This window comes from Typopeltis vanoorti, chromosome 25, assembly GCF_054136105.1.
Source record: "Typopeltis vanoorti isolate ZY-2024b chromosome 25, IOZ_Tvanoo_1.0, whole genome shotgun sequence".
Lineage (NCBI taxonomy): Eukaryota > Metazoa > Arthropoda > Arachnida > Uropygi > Thelyphonidae > Typopeltis > Typopeltis vanoorti.
In genome coordinates, this window is record NC_143573.1 from 19153324 (window position 1) to 19170272 (window position 16949).

Sequence of the window (16949 nt, forward strand, 5' to 3'; positions counted from 1 at the left end):
CAGTCCGTAATTCGGAGGGGTTGGGCGCCCGGGGGGGGGGGGGGCGAAACCTCCTTTCGAGGCATCAGAATTCAAGGAGAACCGGCCTAGAAGTCGGGGGGGGGGGAACCTAGTGATATAAGTAAGTCAGTAAAACATGATCTTCCCTTAACAAACCCATGCTGATAACCACAGAGAATACTGCTCTTATCAACCCATTTCTGTATCCTACTTCCCACCAATCTCTCCAGGACCTTCACCACAACTTCAGATATACAGACCAGTCTATAATTTGAAGCTACAGCCTTATTACTGCCTTTATGCAGTGAAACAATTTTACTCACCTTCCACTCCCTTCGAACCTGTGCTGTTGCAAAACTCTTGTTAAACAGGCATGCCAATGCTACTCCCAGTTCCCTGGAACATTCTCTTAAGATGCGTGGTGATAGGATTTTATCAAATCCTATCACCTTATTAACATCAAGGTTATTTATTTCCTCAAATACCTCCTGCTCATTCACAATTAAGCTATCCTCTCCTATGTCCTCTACACTAAGTTCCTTATGATTCCACCATGATCAGGATGAAACACTTATAAATTATTATTATTATTTTGGGCAACACCAAGGAGACAACAGACTCATCGACGGAGGCCCTAACATCATGTCAAGAACAATTATTCGACATTCACACAGTATCTATCATACCTCGCCTTCAACTCATTCATAGCACACACAATACTCTGGCAGCTTATTCCACTCATTCACCACTCTCCAATAAAAAACCTAGCTCTAACACCCTTGCTAACCACATTCTTGCCTAGCTTCCATGTATGGCCCCTAGTCCTCCCACCAGTCCTGTTCTGAAAAATATCTTCTGAATCAATCTTATAGAAACCCTTCAGTAATTTGAATGTCTCAATCATATCACCCCTTTCCCGCCCATTAACCAATTTTTGCAACCCACAAATCTTCATCCTGTTCTCATAAGGTTCATTCCATAGACCTGCTATCATCTTGGTCACTCGTTTCTGGATCCTCTCCAGCTCCTCCCCATCAAGAAGAAACCTTGGCGCCCATATCTGAGCACAGTAGTCTAGATGGAGTCTTATGAAGGCTCGATACAGAGGAACGATAACGTGTTTGTCTCTGCTTGTTAAAGTATTTTTCAGCAACCAAGTGATTTGATGAGCTGATTTAGCCACTTTTGCAATGTGCCCCCTAAACTTCAACTCCCTATCCACCAACACTCCCAAATCCCTTGCCTCGTCAATCTCCTGGAGTACGGTTCCACTAAAAGATTAGCAGCAATTGATATATTGCTGCTAATCTTTTCACCCCAAAATGCATAACCTTACACTTTGCCACATTAAATCGACATCCATTTTTCTTAGCCCAGTCCTCCAAACTATCCAAATCATCTTGCAAAATTATTACATCCTGTGCACTCACTATTGCTCTACCCAACTTTGCATCATCAGCAAACAAATCAACACTTCCTCTCAGATCCTTTCCTATATCATTAATGAACAAATTGAAAAGTAGTGGTCCAAGAACAGAACCCTGCAGCACACCACTAGTCACAAGCCATCTTTTGGACTCTACTCCTGAATAAACCACTCTCTGATATCTCTCCATCAACCACCCTCCTATCCATCTCACCAACCCTATATCCATCCCCATATGCTGCAGTTTACTGATTAGAATTCCATGTGGTATCCTGTCAAAGGCCTTCGCAAGGTCCAGTAGAATCACTGTAAACCCATTACCCTTATCCAGTTCAGCCATCATTGTGTTATAAAACGTGAGCAAGTTACTGAGGCATGATCTACCAACATGGTTTTTTCTCAAAACCATGTTGTCTACCGTACAGTATCCCATTTTCATGTATCCAATCCTATCTTTTTCTCTTTCTTTTTCTCTTGACTAATTTCTCCAAGACCTTGACAATGATTCCTGATATGCTAATCAGTCGGTAATTTACAACAGCAGTCTTGGAACCTCCTTTATGCAGTGGAATTATTTTCCCCTCTTTCCAACCCCTCGGGACTAACCCAGTCATTGTTGAGTCATCACTGAATAACTCAATGTCTTCTGCAGCAGTTACCATTCTTCTACTTTCATCCCTTAACTTTTTGATGCTGTTATGTATTTCTTTGTAAGTTCCCATGCAGCATTTATTTCCTTACTGCTCAACTCCTCGTTCCATGTTATAGCTCCAAGTTGTCTCCTAAGCTTGTCATACTCACCAGCCTTAATTCCAGATATATCCTTTCCTCGCAAAAGCCTGCATATGACTAGCCACAACACAGGTGATTACTTCATTATCACTTTTACCAACTGGAGGAAAATGTGAAACCCCTCTAACAATTACATCCTCTGATGAAATGATGAGATCTAGAACTCTTGATCCTCGTGTGTCTTTCTTTACATGCTGCCTGAGATAGTTATCTCTCAAGAACTCGAGAAATTCACTTTCCTTATTCCCAAATGCTATCTCTTCATTCCAATCTGTACCACCATAATTAAAATCACCCATAATAATTACCCTTCCTTTGTTCACTAATCCAAGTTGTTTATACATTTCTTCATCACCACCTTCCACATTCCCAGGCCTATAGTAACATCCAACTAAATATGTCTCCCTCTCTTTACTCCCTCCCTCCCTCCCTAAACTTTATGAGACGTTTTCCCCGTAAAGTGTCACACACGTTGTCGCAGAAGATCAGTTAGAATCGGTGCCTTCTACTCCTAAAGACTTTGTAGAAGTGTGCGCACGCAAAATGCGAAGAACAGAAGAACCGCACAAAGACAACGAAATGGAACAGGATGCTCAGGGTTCAGACGCCTCCATTTCTCCCAAAGAAAAGGTGCCTCCGATCATCCTTAGAGAAAAGCATAAATGGGCAGCTTTAAGATCCACAATGTCCAATCTGCACATTGGCTTCATTAAGGCCAAAAACATGGATGAAGGCATAAAGATACAGCCAGAAACAGTAACAGTCTATAGGTGACCAAAGAACTGGATGATAGAGGCATCCAGTATCATACCTTTGCGCTCAGCTTGGGAAAAAACTTAAAAGTGGTCCTTCGTGGTGTCTGTGAAGACATTGACACTGCAGAAATAGCTGCTGACCATAATTCTCAGGGTCTGCCTCCAGTCAAGGTCAGCAGAATGTACAAAGCAGACAAGACACCCATGCCATTAGTCCTAGTAGAGATTCATGAAATTTACAAAAATATCTACAACTTAAAAACAGTCTGTGGTCTCATCGTCACACCAGAACCACTCCGGAAAAGATCATCTTCTGGTCAGTGCCACAGGTGCCAGAAGTTTGGCCATGCCCAGAATCTATGTAGAGCGGAATATAGATGTTTGAAATGTGGGGACAGCCACTCAACCAATACCTGCACAAAGCCAAGGACCACCTCGGCCAAATGTGCCAACTGTGGTGGCCCTCATCCTGCGAACTCCAAAGGATGTACTCAGCACCCAAAGAACAGACGGATGGAGGCAGTCAATCAGCCCTCCTCCTACAGTATAAGAACACCAGAGGCCCAGACATCAAAATTGGAGACAGCAGCCACAGTCGGAGACCTCCAATAATAGAGACACCCAAAAGCAAACAAGAAGTTATGCCGATGTGACCCGTACAAATAGACCAATACCAGAACAAAATCAACCAATAGCACCTAAAAATCTAACAGCTGTTATTATGGCCTCACTAGCAAACATGCTACAAGATTTCAGCCTGTCAAACCCTACTGCAACCTCCACTAAAAGATTTCTTCGTGAAACACAGGTCATCCTCACAGCTCTCATAAATGAATAGTAACAAACTCATTCCAGCATCTCTTCAGATCATTGCTTGGAATGCAAATGGCCCCAAAAACAAAATTCTGGAACTCCGAGATTTCACATATAGGTATCAACCAGATGTTATATTAATCAGTGAAACTCATTTAAGACCCTCAGACAATCCTAAAATAAGGGGTTATTGCCTATACAGAAATGATAGATTACTCTACAGAGGCAGCGGCACTGCCATCTTCATTAAAAATTACATTAAGCACCACTCTGTGAGCAACCCTTCAACCACTAACCTTGAGATCACAGGCGTGGAAGTAGTCACCAGCTCCGCTGGCAGATTGAAACTCTACTCAACTTACAACCCTCCCCAAAAATCTCTACTATACTCTGACCTAAATGCCATCTTATGCATCAGAGAGCCCACCATTATAGCCGGGGATCTGAACTCCAAGCACCCTGCATGGAATTGCACAACCACCAACAAGAATGGTTGCATCCTTTCCAATTACTTAGGATCAAGCAATGCTGTTGTGGTAGGCCCCACTGAACCAACTCATCTTAGTACGTTTGGCACTGCTGACATCCTGGATATAGCTATCCTGCAGGATATCAAACTTCAATACAGCATTATATCAATGGATGAACTATCATCCGATCACAACCCAATTCTATTACAGCTGGGAAAACAAGAGTACCTGTCTCCTCCTTCTCACTCCTACATAGCATGGGAAAGACTGTCAACAGCAGTCAAGGATTATATTGGACCTGTTCCTCACATAAGCATTAAAGAAGAAGTAGAAACTGCAGTTACAAATCTCACACAACAAATTAATTCTGCTATAACGGTAGCTACCTCCTACAAATCTGCCCGCAAGCCAGATCGTTTGCCTGAAGACATCATTAAATTGATCAGAGACAAAAACAGAGCTAGGAAAAGATTCCATAATACATGTGCACCACAAGATAAAACAGCTCTAAACAGATTAAATGGGGCAGTAAGAGATGCATTCAAAGCTCATAGAGTCCAAGTATGGGAAGAAAAGTTAGCCTCCATTTCACCTACTGATCACTCCATCTGGGGACTACTGAAAAATATCAAAAACAAAGACAGATCCCTTTCCCCAGCATTCTCTGACCAGGGCCTTGCTCATACAGATGTAGACAAAGCCGAAATTATAGCAAACAATTTGGAGGAGCAATGCTGGCCTTCGTATGAAAACCTTGACTTTGACCACATATATAAGATTCACAGCAAGGTCAGACACTCACTCAAACTTCCTGACACCAGCACTGACCATATTGCACCAACATCACTTTCTGAGATATATTACATTATTTAAAAAATTAAAGAACAAAAAAGCTCCTGGGCCATATGGCATTACTAATCGGGTGATCAAACTTCTGCCCCGAAAAGCAGTAGTGCACCTGACCACAATTATAAATGCAATCCTAAGTCTTCACTATTTTCCTTCCACCTGGAAACTGGCCAATGTAATTCCTATGCATAAGCCAGGCAAGGATCCTCACCTGCCTCAAAATTATCGTCCAATCAGTCTTATCTCCAACCTAGGCAAGATTGCGGAGAAGGTCATCCTCGCACGTCTTCAAGCCTCAATAAATGAACTAGACATCCTTCCTAAAGAGCAGTTCGGCAATACCACAGTACTACTCACCAAATCCACAGAATTGTGGAATACATTACTACCAGCTACAACTGGCGTCAATACATGGGAGCTCTTTTCCTTGACCTATTCAAAGCATTTGACAAAATATGGCACTTTGGATTGCTACATAAATTTATCTCAGCTGGTATCTCAATGAAATTGACACATTTAGTTAGTTCATATCTGCAAAACAGGACCATGCAAGTCAAGATTAATGGCACTACCTCATCTCAGCGACCCATCTTGGCTGGAGTGCCACAGGGCTACTGGCTCTATTGCTGTATCCCACACAACCCAATGACATCCATCATGGCCCTGTATGCAGATGACACAGTATTATTAGTCAGATCTCTTCAACACATTTTGTTACTAGAAAACTTCAACAAAACCTTCTAAGATTAGAAAGATGGTTCTCCAAATGGAGACTGCAAGTAAATCCCCTAAAAAGTTCAGCTATTCTCTTCACAAAAAAAGGTCGATATCTCCTGTAGGAGTCATCTTATTATTCAACACCAAAATTCCCTGTCAGACAGAAACAAATTACTTAGGTGTCGTCCTTGACAAAAAATTAACTTTTAACCAACACATCAAGGCTACATGTACAAAGGCATCTAAAGCCATCGCTCAGATCTACCCCCTAATAAACAGAAGCAGCAAGCTAAACATCAGAATCAAACTGCTTTTATACCAGCTGACAATTCGTCCTATAGTTACTTATGCTTCTCCAGCCTGGAGCACACCTCCACTACAAATATTATTAAATTGCAACGGGTTCAGAACAAATGCTTGAGAATGATCCTAAACGCCCCACGGTTCGTCAGAAATCATCAACTTCACCGAGATACAAATATTCCTTATGTCTTCTTCTTCCTGCAGAGTTTAGCTGCAAAGTTCTTCCTAAAGACGTCCACTCATCCCAATGATCTAGTTCAGCAAGCTGTAGCCTATATGCAAACACAAAAGACCAAAAGCCATTTTAACTTCCTTCAGTAATGTGTAATCTCCATGCCCATTCAGGGAGAGCAAACTGCTCATAATATTTTCCCTCACTGTGACCATGACTGACAACAGGGAATATGAAAAGCTTTTCACTTCACCCCTTAAGTCATAAATGTCAATTGTCAAAAAAAAAAAAAAATTCCTGGCTTCATACTTTTCCTCAAATGCATGTATAACTTATCTTGGCAAATGCTCTCCAACCATTCAAATGCTCAACACTCAATGTCCCCCTCTGTCCTTTTATCAGAAAGCGATCAGAAGAATGTTGTCCAAATTAGGTACCAAAAAGTCTCCTGATGGGATCTTCATTCCTCCAGTTGTCTAGAAGATTTGTGCTCCAAAGTTGACTACTGTCCTATGCCACCTTTTTATGCTCTCTTATTCCACTGGCATCTATCTCACAGCTTGAATACATCCTATTAATAAATGACTGCCAGTATGGATTCTGCAACTGTTGATTAACAGGGGTTCTACTCACATGTGCCATCTGCCACTGAACTAATATCATAGAAAAGTTTGGCAAATCTTTAGTGGTTGCACTTGCCACTAAAGATTTGCCAAACTTTTCCTCTGACTGGGTGCAGCACAAAGGCCTGTTAAGATCCCATCATTTGGCCTTCTTTTAGTATTATTTTGGACAACATCCAAATCTCCAGACAAGATGAAATTTCTGTTCTTGGCATTACTCTGACATAAAGCCTCTCATAGCATAATTACATCCAGGGCTGTTGCCAGATTATATCGCACCCTGAGGCAAACAATCAAATATCATATTTTCTTTATATATATAATTGTTAATGGTATAGATCTCTCTCTCTCATGGTGAGTCTTCGACTCCAGGAGAGTTGATGTAATAATAACAGGGATGTTGCCAGATTAGATCGCACCCTGAGGCAGACAATTAAATATCATCCCTGATGGATTATAAGACAAAAATAAATCTCCAATTGCTATTTTGTTTTTATTACAAGAGAAACATTAATGTAAAATGATTACATAATAATATTAATTAAATGCTTGCTCTACAGGGATATCGCACAATAACTGTTTATAAGCTCTTCACTTATAAACTGACATAGGTTATTATTTAAATTATAACCTATGTCTGCCTCTATCAATGTAGTTGCTAGACAACCAATCTTTCTTGGGTCATTGCTGTTCGCAAGTTATTTTTAGTCAGTTTACGCTTGGATAAACTTCTTTCTGCACTTGCTACACTAACAGGAATTATTAGCGTAGCAGCGGCACCTACAGCAACATGGCTGAACAAGAGCCCTTATTAAGTCATGCCATGAGGCAGGCGGCCTCGATGCTACACCCTGTCGACAGTACTGATTACATCCATTTCCTCTTCAGCACCCAAAAAAGCTAGGATTCCTCTTTCATTGAAGACAATGCTTTACCTCCAAACAGCTATTAACCTTATACAAATTGCAAATCTGCTCGACTCTTGAATATTGCTTTTGGATAGTGTCCCTAAAAATACTTGACTCAATACAGAAGAGGGTAATTAGGCTGATTAATGACCCATCTCTTACGAATCGCTCCACCCACTTTCACATGGCCATTTGGTTTCTGCAGCATGCATCTTCTATAATCTTGACAACTTCCATGGCAACTCTCAATTGAACTAACATCAGCAATTCCTCACTCTCTACTAAATCCACTGATATATATATGAAGTTCAACTTCAAACTTACAGAAAAGGTTTCACTTCCTCCTCCTTCATTCCTTCTACTATTGCATTCTAGAACATCTTCTTGTCTTTCCCAAAGATGCATGAACTTCTTTCCCAACTATCTATGCATCCACAACACTGATGTACTACAGGTTGACTAACCAATCTCTCGTCAATGGGATCAACATAAAGAAAAAAAAGGAAGTTAAGCTTAGGTGCTAGTTGGAACTCATGCTGGGTGTTTAATGAAATAAAAGCAGCACAAGGTAACTAATTCCTGATGCATATCCTCAGGGGATGTACAGAATATTATGGTAGTACTACATGTAAACTGCATCATTATTAACTTCTATTTGACAGTTTGTCTCCAAATTAATCTGTTATCTGTAAGAACTTCAATATTATATTTTGGTCTAAAGCAGTGGTTCAATAACTTTTTCAGACTATGATGCACTTGGCAATGCAAATATCTGTTGCAGCATACATTGTTCTTAATGCTGGACTCTCGTAATTAACTCTAAATTTATAGTATTTTAAAATACATTACATTGAACTATATTCAAATTCTATTACAATATATATATATATAATGTTTGATCGAAGATTTTCTCGGTTTGATATCAGACTTTAAGAACCGAAGTTTAAATAAAACTTTAATTACACTACTAGTTTCGTCTAAATCTAGATTTCATCAGGTGTGATGTAAACATATAAATACCAATCTAAAGGAATTCTTATTTGGTTACTCTATGTTAAAATTGGTTTTTTAACACAGAGTAACTTAAAGGCTCTGTGCACATACAAGGTCTTGAGAGCACCAATATTGAATGGTTGAGCTGTGAGTCTGGTAGGCTGTAGCTTAGGTTGTTATTGATATGGACGGGATTGATAACTATCTCCTTAGACTCTAAAATTCTTCTCTCTAACTCGTTACAACATCTGTGTATTTGACAGTTTCATCCCAAAGTATCTGATGTGGAAAACCTTCATTTGAGTTCGCTGCATGATGGGACAAGGCACTGGCTCAAGTTCTGTTGTAGGTAATGTCTCTCTGGTGTTCCTCTAAACAGAATTCAATAGATTTCTCTGTTTGTCTGAAGTATGGCTCACCACAATCGCAGAGAATCTTATAACCACCAGGATATTTTAAGATTATTGTGTTTAGTTTTAGGATGACTTAAGATGGAACAAAGTTTAAGTAGGGTTGTGAAGAATGTCTGGATATTATATTTCTTCAAAATTTTAGCCAATTTTGGAGATAAAAATGAAGAATTTAGAGAATTTAGACGAAACTCGTAGTGTAATTAAAGTTTTATTTAAACCTTGGTTCTAGTCATTAAAAAATTTTTAAATATGATATCAAACTGAGTTAAATCTTCAATCAAATATTTGTAATCCTTATGACAAGGAAATCAACCATAACATTAAAGAATACAGGAAGACCATGAAAAGAATTGGACTTTTTATTAACAGACAAGTTTCATTCTGTTTTTCCTAATTTCATATCGTTCAAAGAGAACATTAAAACCGAACAGTTTCGTAAGATTGCAAAGCAAAATTAGCACTTCTCGCTGAGAGAATTGTTGATATTAAGCACTCCTTAGATTATTATTCATTAAAAAATCTTCTCTGGCTAACCACTTAGAAGTTTCTCTAGATAGTAATTCCTGCAATAATGTTAAAGAAGTTAGTGACCTTTTGGCCTCTAGGTACCAAAACAACAATAAACAAAAACTAATTGGAAAATTCAATTCTCTAAAAAGAAAACAAGAACTCTTTTACCAAACCATCCCTCAGTCAAAACAAAGTGGTTATTAATAAATTTTTCCATATCCTCTCACCCACTGAAATAAATTCAGTGGGTGAGAGGTTCAGTTCTCTCAAGAGAGCTGGCTGAATTTTGTTACCATCGAAATCTATTCCTAAGGAATTGTTTCTCACAAAAATTGAAAAGGCTGCTTTTCTCCTTCCCACAAAGAATGCAAACTTACTCTGAACTGAGTCTATTTTTACCATTAACAGTACTAGACCCCTGTTGGATAACATTCTATCTTCTGAATGACAGGCTCTAAAACATTTAAGGAATAACCAAGACATCATTATCCTTCCAGCAGACAAAGGTAATGCAACAGTAATCCTGAACAAAATGGATTACCGCCAGAAAATATTTGAATTATTAGTTCTGATTCCTATTCACTTCTTGATAGAGATCACTCCAGAGAACTCCACAACCAGACCAATAATCTACTAAGAACGACATCAGAATTACCTAGAAATGTATATGCCTTTCCCTCTGATCACTACATCCTCTAATCCCACAACTGTATGGTCTACCAAAAATTCATAAAGAAATATTCCTCTTCGACCTATAGTAGAGGGTATCGTCTCTCCAACTTATAACCTGTCAAAATTTCTTGCATCTTCTCTGAAATGTTTTACCGGAAATTCTACTTCCTTTATTAAAAATACAACAGACTTTATATCAAAACTTAAAATCTTTTGAATCACTAACTCTGATATTATGACTTGTTTTGACGTGGTGTACTTATTCACTAATGTCCCCCACTGAAGAAGTTCTTTCTCTTTTAAAGAACAAAGTTTCGAAGAAGATCTTCGCATTACTGTCACACTGTGTTAACTCAGGTTATTTTAAATTTGAAGACTCCATTTATAAACAGAATTCATGTCTACCAATGGGAAATCCTGTCTCCTGTTCTTGCCAACATTTATCTAGAGAATTTTGAAGAAAAAGCAATTTCATCTTCTCCCTTAAAACCAAAGATATGGCTTCGCTACATCAATGATGTTTTCCTTATCTGGGAACATGGTCTAGATAGCTTCAAACTCTTTCAAGAACATTTGAATGATATACACCCGAATATTAAGTTCACATCTGAATTGAAAGTTGATGGCTTTATCGCATCCTTAGATATCAAAGTAATCCGGATAGCTGAACATCTCAAATTTTCTATTTTCAGAAAACTGACACATACAGATAGGTATCTTCATGCTGACTCACACCATTTTCCTCCACAGAAGTTGGGTATCATCTCCACTGTAGGTCACTGAGCTTGGTCTGTTCTGTTGGATGAAGAGGAACTTCATAATGAACTTAAACATCTTCAAGTTACGTTTAAACTTAATGGCTACTCTCACAAAACTAGACAGATTACTGTTCAACCCTCATCCATGATGGTATGAAGACATCACTACTTCTAAGAGCAACATTTCTTTGCCATATATATCAGTTCTTTATCTCCAAAATTAGCTAAAATTCTGATTAAATATATTATCAAGATGTTCTTCACAACCCTACCTAAACTTCAATCCATCTTAAGTCATCCTAAAACTAAACACAATAATCTTAAATACCCCTTGGTGTTTAAGTTTCTTTGCGATTGCAGTAAGCCATACTTAGGACAAACAGAGAAATTTATCGAACTCTGTTTAGAGGAACACCAGAGAGGCATTACCTACAACAGAACTCGAGCCAGCACCATGTCCAGTCGTGTTATTTTCAGCAAACTCATGTGATGAAGGTTTTCCATATCAAATACTTTGGGATGAAACTGTTAACGTACACCAATGTTGTGACGAATTAGAGAGAAGAATTATAGAGTCCAAGGAGATAGTTATCAATCCCATCCATATCAATAACAACCTAAGCCACAGCCTACCAGATTCTCACAGCTCAACCATTCAATATTGGCCCTCTTGAGACCTTATACACATGCATGTGTATAATGATACAGTCAGAATTCATTCTTCTATTTAAACTCTGGCCTTTATTCTTTTCAGTGGTAGATATGTTACTCTATGTTAAAAAACCAACTCCTTTAGATTAGTTACTGGTATTTATATGTTTATCTCACACCTGATAAAGTCTAGATTTAGATGAAACTAGTAGCGTAATTAAAGTTTTTTTTTATTTAAACCTCGGTTCTAGTGATTAAAATTTTATATATATATATATATATATATATTCTTATTGTAAGAAATGACAAAAAAGAAATATTCAAGGGCTTTTTAAATATTATTAGGCAAGTGCCTCATTTTCAATGCAAAATGTCAGCCTGCTTGGAGGCACAGGTCTTAACCCGAACAGCCTGCAGCCCGAGTTACTTGATGTAATCATTATCATTTATTGGTAGTCAATTGTCGGTGCTTTACTTGACCATTTGCAGCAAAATAAAACAATGTTACATAAACATTAGGCTGACAAAAGTTTGATATAAATATAAATAAATTTGCCTAAAAAGTTCCCTATAATTTAGACGAATATATTTTTACTATCCAAATTTGGTGGCAAGCCATCTGAGAAACACTATTTTAAGATATGCAAACTATATCAATCTAACTAGAACTTAGTTTTCCTCTTGGCCTTTATCCTGCCATCCCGGCAAGAAAAAACAGTTAATGCTTCAAATATCGAATATTTTATCTCTGCCATTTTCAAGCAGTACAATATCAATTGTAACAAACATACAAGCAACACAATGTAAAGTGAAACTCAGCAGACTAAAGTCTAATATCCTAGTTATAATGTGAATTTGAACTAGGATGCTTTCTTTAAAAAAAATTTGCAACTGCACTTAAAAACTAACCTAAACCTAGTTTCAAACCCCATAGAATATGGGAAACAGTAATTCTTAGGCTACCCTAGTTATAACCTAGGTTTCCTACCAGACCCATAGAAGGAGCACTCCTTCTAGCTAAAACTTTACACTTTAGTCTATTAAGTTTAGTTTGTTGCTTGTGTGTTTGTGACAATTCATACTGTACTCCACAGGTAATATATTGGAAGCATTAAACTGTTGTTTAATGAATTTCCCTGTGCTGTTTTCTTTCCATTAAGTATCCAACATGTTGTTACTGCATGTTGTAGAATACCATTTTGCTAAGAATAGCACCTTCTCTGTAGATGCCTCTCATTTTGTCATTACTTGCATGTGCAATTTCATCTGCAAGTGAGGAACAATTCCTTGGTACACTTCTCAAAAGCAGTTATGTATTCCAGTCCCAGCTAGTGTCTTCCCACCAATCACACAGCAACTGCAACTTGTCAGTATATAGACTAGAAGTTTCCAGTATGAATAAAGACAACCAGGGCCTCTGGATGTCTCTATAACTTCAAACCAGTTCATAACTGCCTGCTTATGATCTGCTGTGAAGTTACCAGCAATAACTGTTATATATCCTCAAAGCACTGTACGTTCAGATAATTCAAGATTTATGTAGAAGTGGTCATGTCATTGGATGCCCTTGTGACCATGTAAGGAGGTATTGACTATACAATGGTTCAGAGTTGAGCACAGAAACAAGAGATTGATGAGGCAGGAAGATACCAGAAACTTTCCTTCATCCCTGGAAGAAGGAAAAATCAATACAACTATGAAACAACAGAAGAAACAAAAAAAAAAATACATGTGAACACAGTAAGATTTTAATTGACAAAGGTAGTTGACAAAAGTAGTTTCTGGTCTCTGAAATGTTGAGTATGAAGAAAGGTTAAGAAGATGCAATTTACAGCCTAGCAGACAGGAGGAAGTAAGAAGGAAGAAGTGGTGAGAAGGAGGTTATACCATTTTGTATGGTCTTGATCAGATCATCCCTGAACTACTATTCCAAATTTTGAAGGCCTGGTTTCCACAGTCATGAAGACACTCTGAAGAGAGAGTAATCAGATGAGTAACTAAGGGATAACAGAGTCTTGAATGCCAGTTATCAAGAGAAATTGAGAAGTGTAAATTGAAGAGCTTGATGGATAAGAACAGAGGTGATATGATAGACACTTCATGTTAGTGATGGGATATTACCAGAGTACTGTGGATTGAATGATACACAGAGTAAACATGAGAAGCCATCTCTGGAAGTTGTAATAAGAGTGGGGTGAACACAGGAATGAGGAAAAGATATTTTATACAGATTATACAGACAAGTAGAATGTGTTATTAGGATATATTATATGAAAAGGTGTAATCAGTTTCTAGTATTATATGTATGAATCATCTATTGCTGGTTGAGTGATACCTCCAATGATGAGTCTCAATGAAGGTCTGATAATAATGATAAAGTACGAGGATGGTCTGAAAAGTTCTCGGCCTAACAATGAAAAAACAAATGTATAATTTCAAAATTATTTTTATTTTTCAACATAATCTCCCTTAAGACTAATACTTTTATTCCAGTGATGCTTCAGGACTATTATCCTGTCCTTGTAGTAGTTCTCAGTAAGACCTGCAAAATACCCCTCTACAGCTGCAATCACCTCAGGATTCAAAGAAAAACACTAACCAGAGAGGAAGAATTTTAGTTTTGGGAAGAGATAGACGTCAGAGGGAGCCAAATCTGGGGAATAGGGTGGATGTTCCAACAATTCATAGTGCAGATCATTTGTGGGCAAGTGCACTGTCCTAATGAAAGATGATTTTTTTCTTCTGCAAACAAACCAGGTCTTTTCTCAAGAATTTTTTCATCTAGTATGATTAAAAGATCGGAATAATATTCCCCGGTTATTGTTTTACCCTATTCAAGATAATTAATAAACAAAATGCCTTTAGCATCCCAAAACACTGATGCCATGAACTTTCCTGCTGATGGAACCGACTTTGTCATCTTTGGCTCTAAACAACCGACTTTTGTCCACTATTTTCACTGCTGTTTGGATTCTGGCCTGGTGAATCCAAGTCTCATCCATAGTAATAAATCTAAGCACAAAATCAGTTTTATTCTTGTTAAAATGCTCCAAGCACTGTTCACATATTTTCATGGAGTGCATTTTTGATCTGCTGTGAACAAGCACAGTACCCATCTTGCGCAAAGCTTTTTCATTTGCAATTCTTCATGCAAAATATATCCTACACGTCCTTTTGAAATGCCTATAGTATCAGCAATTTCACCCACTTTGACTCACCGGTCATCCAATACCACATCATGCACTTGATCAATGATTTCTGGTGTTTTTACACTTTTTGGATATCCTTCATGTGGATCATCTTCAAGGCTGGTATGGCCACATTTAAACTTGGCAGCCCATTTCTTAATTGTCGAAAACGAAGGACTAGAGTGCTCATAACTTTTATGAACTTCGAATGAATTTCTTTTGGCATTAAACTTTCTTTTACAATGAATTTTATAACTGCATGATACTCAATTTTATCCATTTCAAGGGATTTTTTGCTTCAGACAGCTGTATAAAACACACTACCGGATAGAATAACTTGCAATTTCACATGGATGCTTATGACAGATATACCAACTTAAAAAAAAAAATCTTGCCAATAGTGTTGCCATCTATGGTCAAGGCAAAGAACTTTACAGCCCACCCTTGTATAATCAGGAACGCTTTGGGAGGTTTTGGATACAAAACCACAAATGTGAGAAAAATATTCTCAGATCAGATGGATGTGGAATTTATGAATGTCTTTACAAGGTACTTTTTTTTATATTAGTCCCATATATTGAAATTCACTAGATTTTGAAGCCTGAATTATTTGAGTACTATAGTTTCCTTGAATGAAGAGAAAGGAAGAATAAATACTATCATCAACAAAACTACAGATAGGATATGAAGTTAGAAAGGGAATGTCATTAGAAGAAAAGTTTGCATTAGAGTACAGAACCCTGAGGTATTTTTAGCAATGATAAAGAAAACTGATGAAAGGAACCTGGTAATCTAATCATAAAGAGTAGAAAGACCATAGTGTGTTAGCTTGATAAGAGAACCTCAATGCTAGACACAATCACATGCCCTGAAAATATCACAGGTTACCATATGAAAATCTCGAAATCTTTCCATGGCCCGTGTCCAAAGTGGGTAAGATCAGCAAGATGGTCTGCTGTAGAACAAGAACAGCAGAAGCCATATCCAACTGATATGGATTATGCTCCTGGAAGTGAAGACGCTAGGGTGTAAATGACCTTCTCCATCATTTTTGAGAGTACTGAGGTGAGGGCAACTGTACAATATTGATGGCTTTTATCTCCCTTTTTTAGGAACAGGCTGGATAAAGGCATGATTTCATGCTGTTGAGGTAGATGCTAGATAAGTATTATGGTTTATATGGGTGATAGAGAATGAGCATTTATTTGGGAGCAGCACATGTTTTTAGCCCAACTGGAGAGATACCACCTGTATCAGGAGATTTATTAGTGTGTAGGCAACTGAGTATTTGCCTGATGTCCTTCTGATGAAAGACCAGAGGTGGCATGCAATGGTTAATTCACAAAATATTGGAACAAGATTTGCTTTGGTTGTCTAAACTGAATTAGAAAAATGATTGATGCCAACACATCTACTGCATCTTGAATAGATGTCACTATTGCAACATTAGGATTTGGGAAGGAGAGAGAGGTGAAAACATGATAGGGAAAATATCTTGCCCAAAAGACTTGCTGAGAGACCATAAGGCTCATCTGCAATTGAAATAGGAGGCAAGCTTAAAGCATCTGGCTCTTACAAAGTCTGCCTGCTTTGGATTTGTTAACGATTTTTTGGCAGTTGTTATGGGCTGTAATGTAAGCTGACTGAGAATCAGAGTTTTTAATTTAAACCATACAATACATGCCAAATTTTGTTTCTGACTACTTTGGCACATTTATTAGAGAACAAGGGCTTGGTCAGAGAGCAAAGGTTTTTGGTGGACTGGGAATAAAGCCATCCTTTACAGTAAGAAGAATTTCAGTTATTTGATTAGAGTAGTAAGTGCTCAGATCAGGAGAACTGATAATCAGACCATGGAAAAGAGAAAGAGAAATCTAGAAGGTCATTACTGGCACCACTGTAGTGCCACAGGACACAAGGCCGATACTGGCAGAAG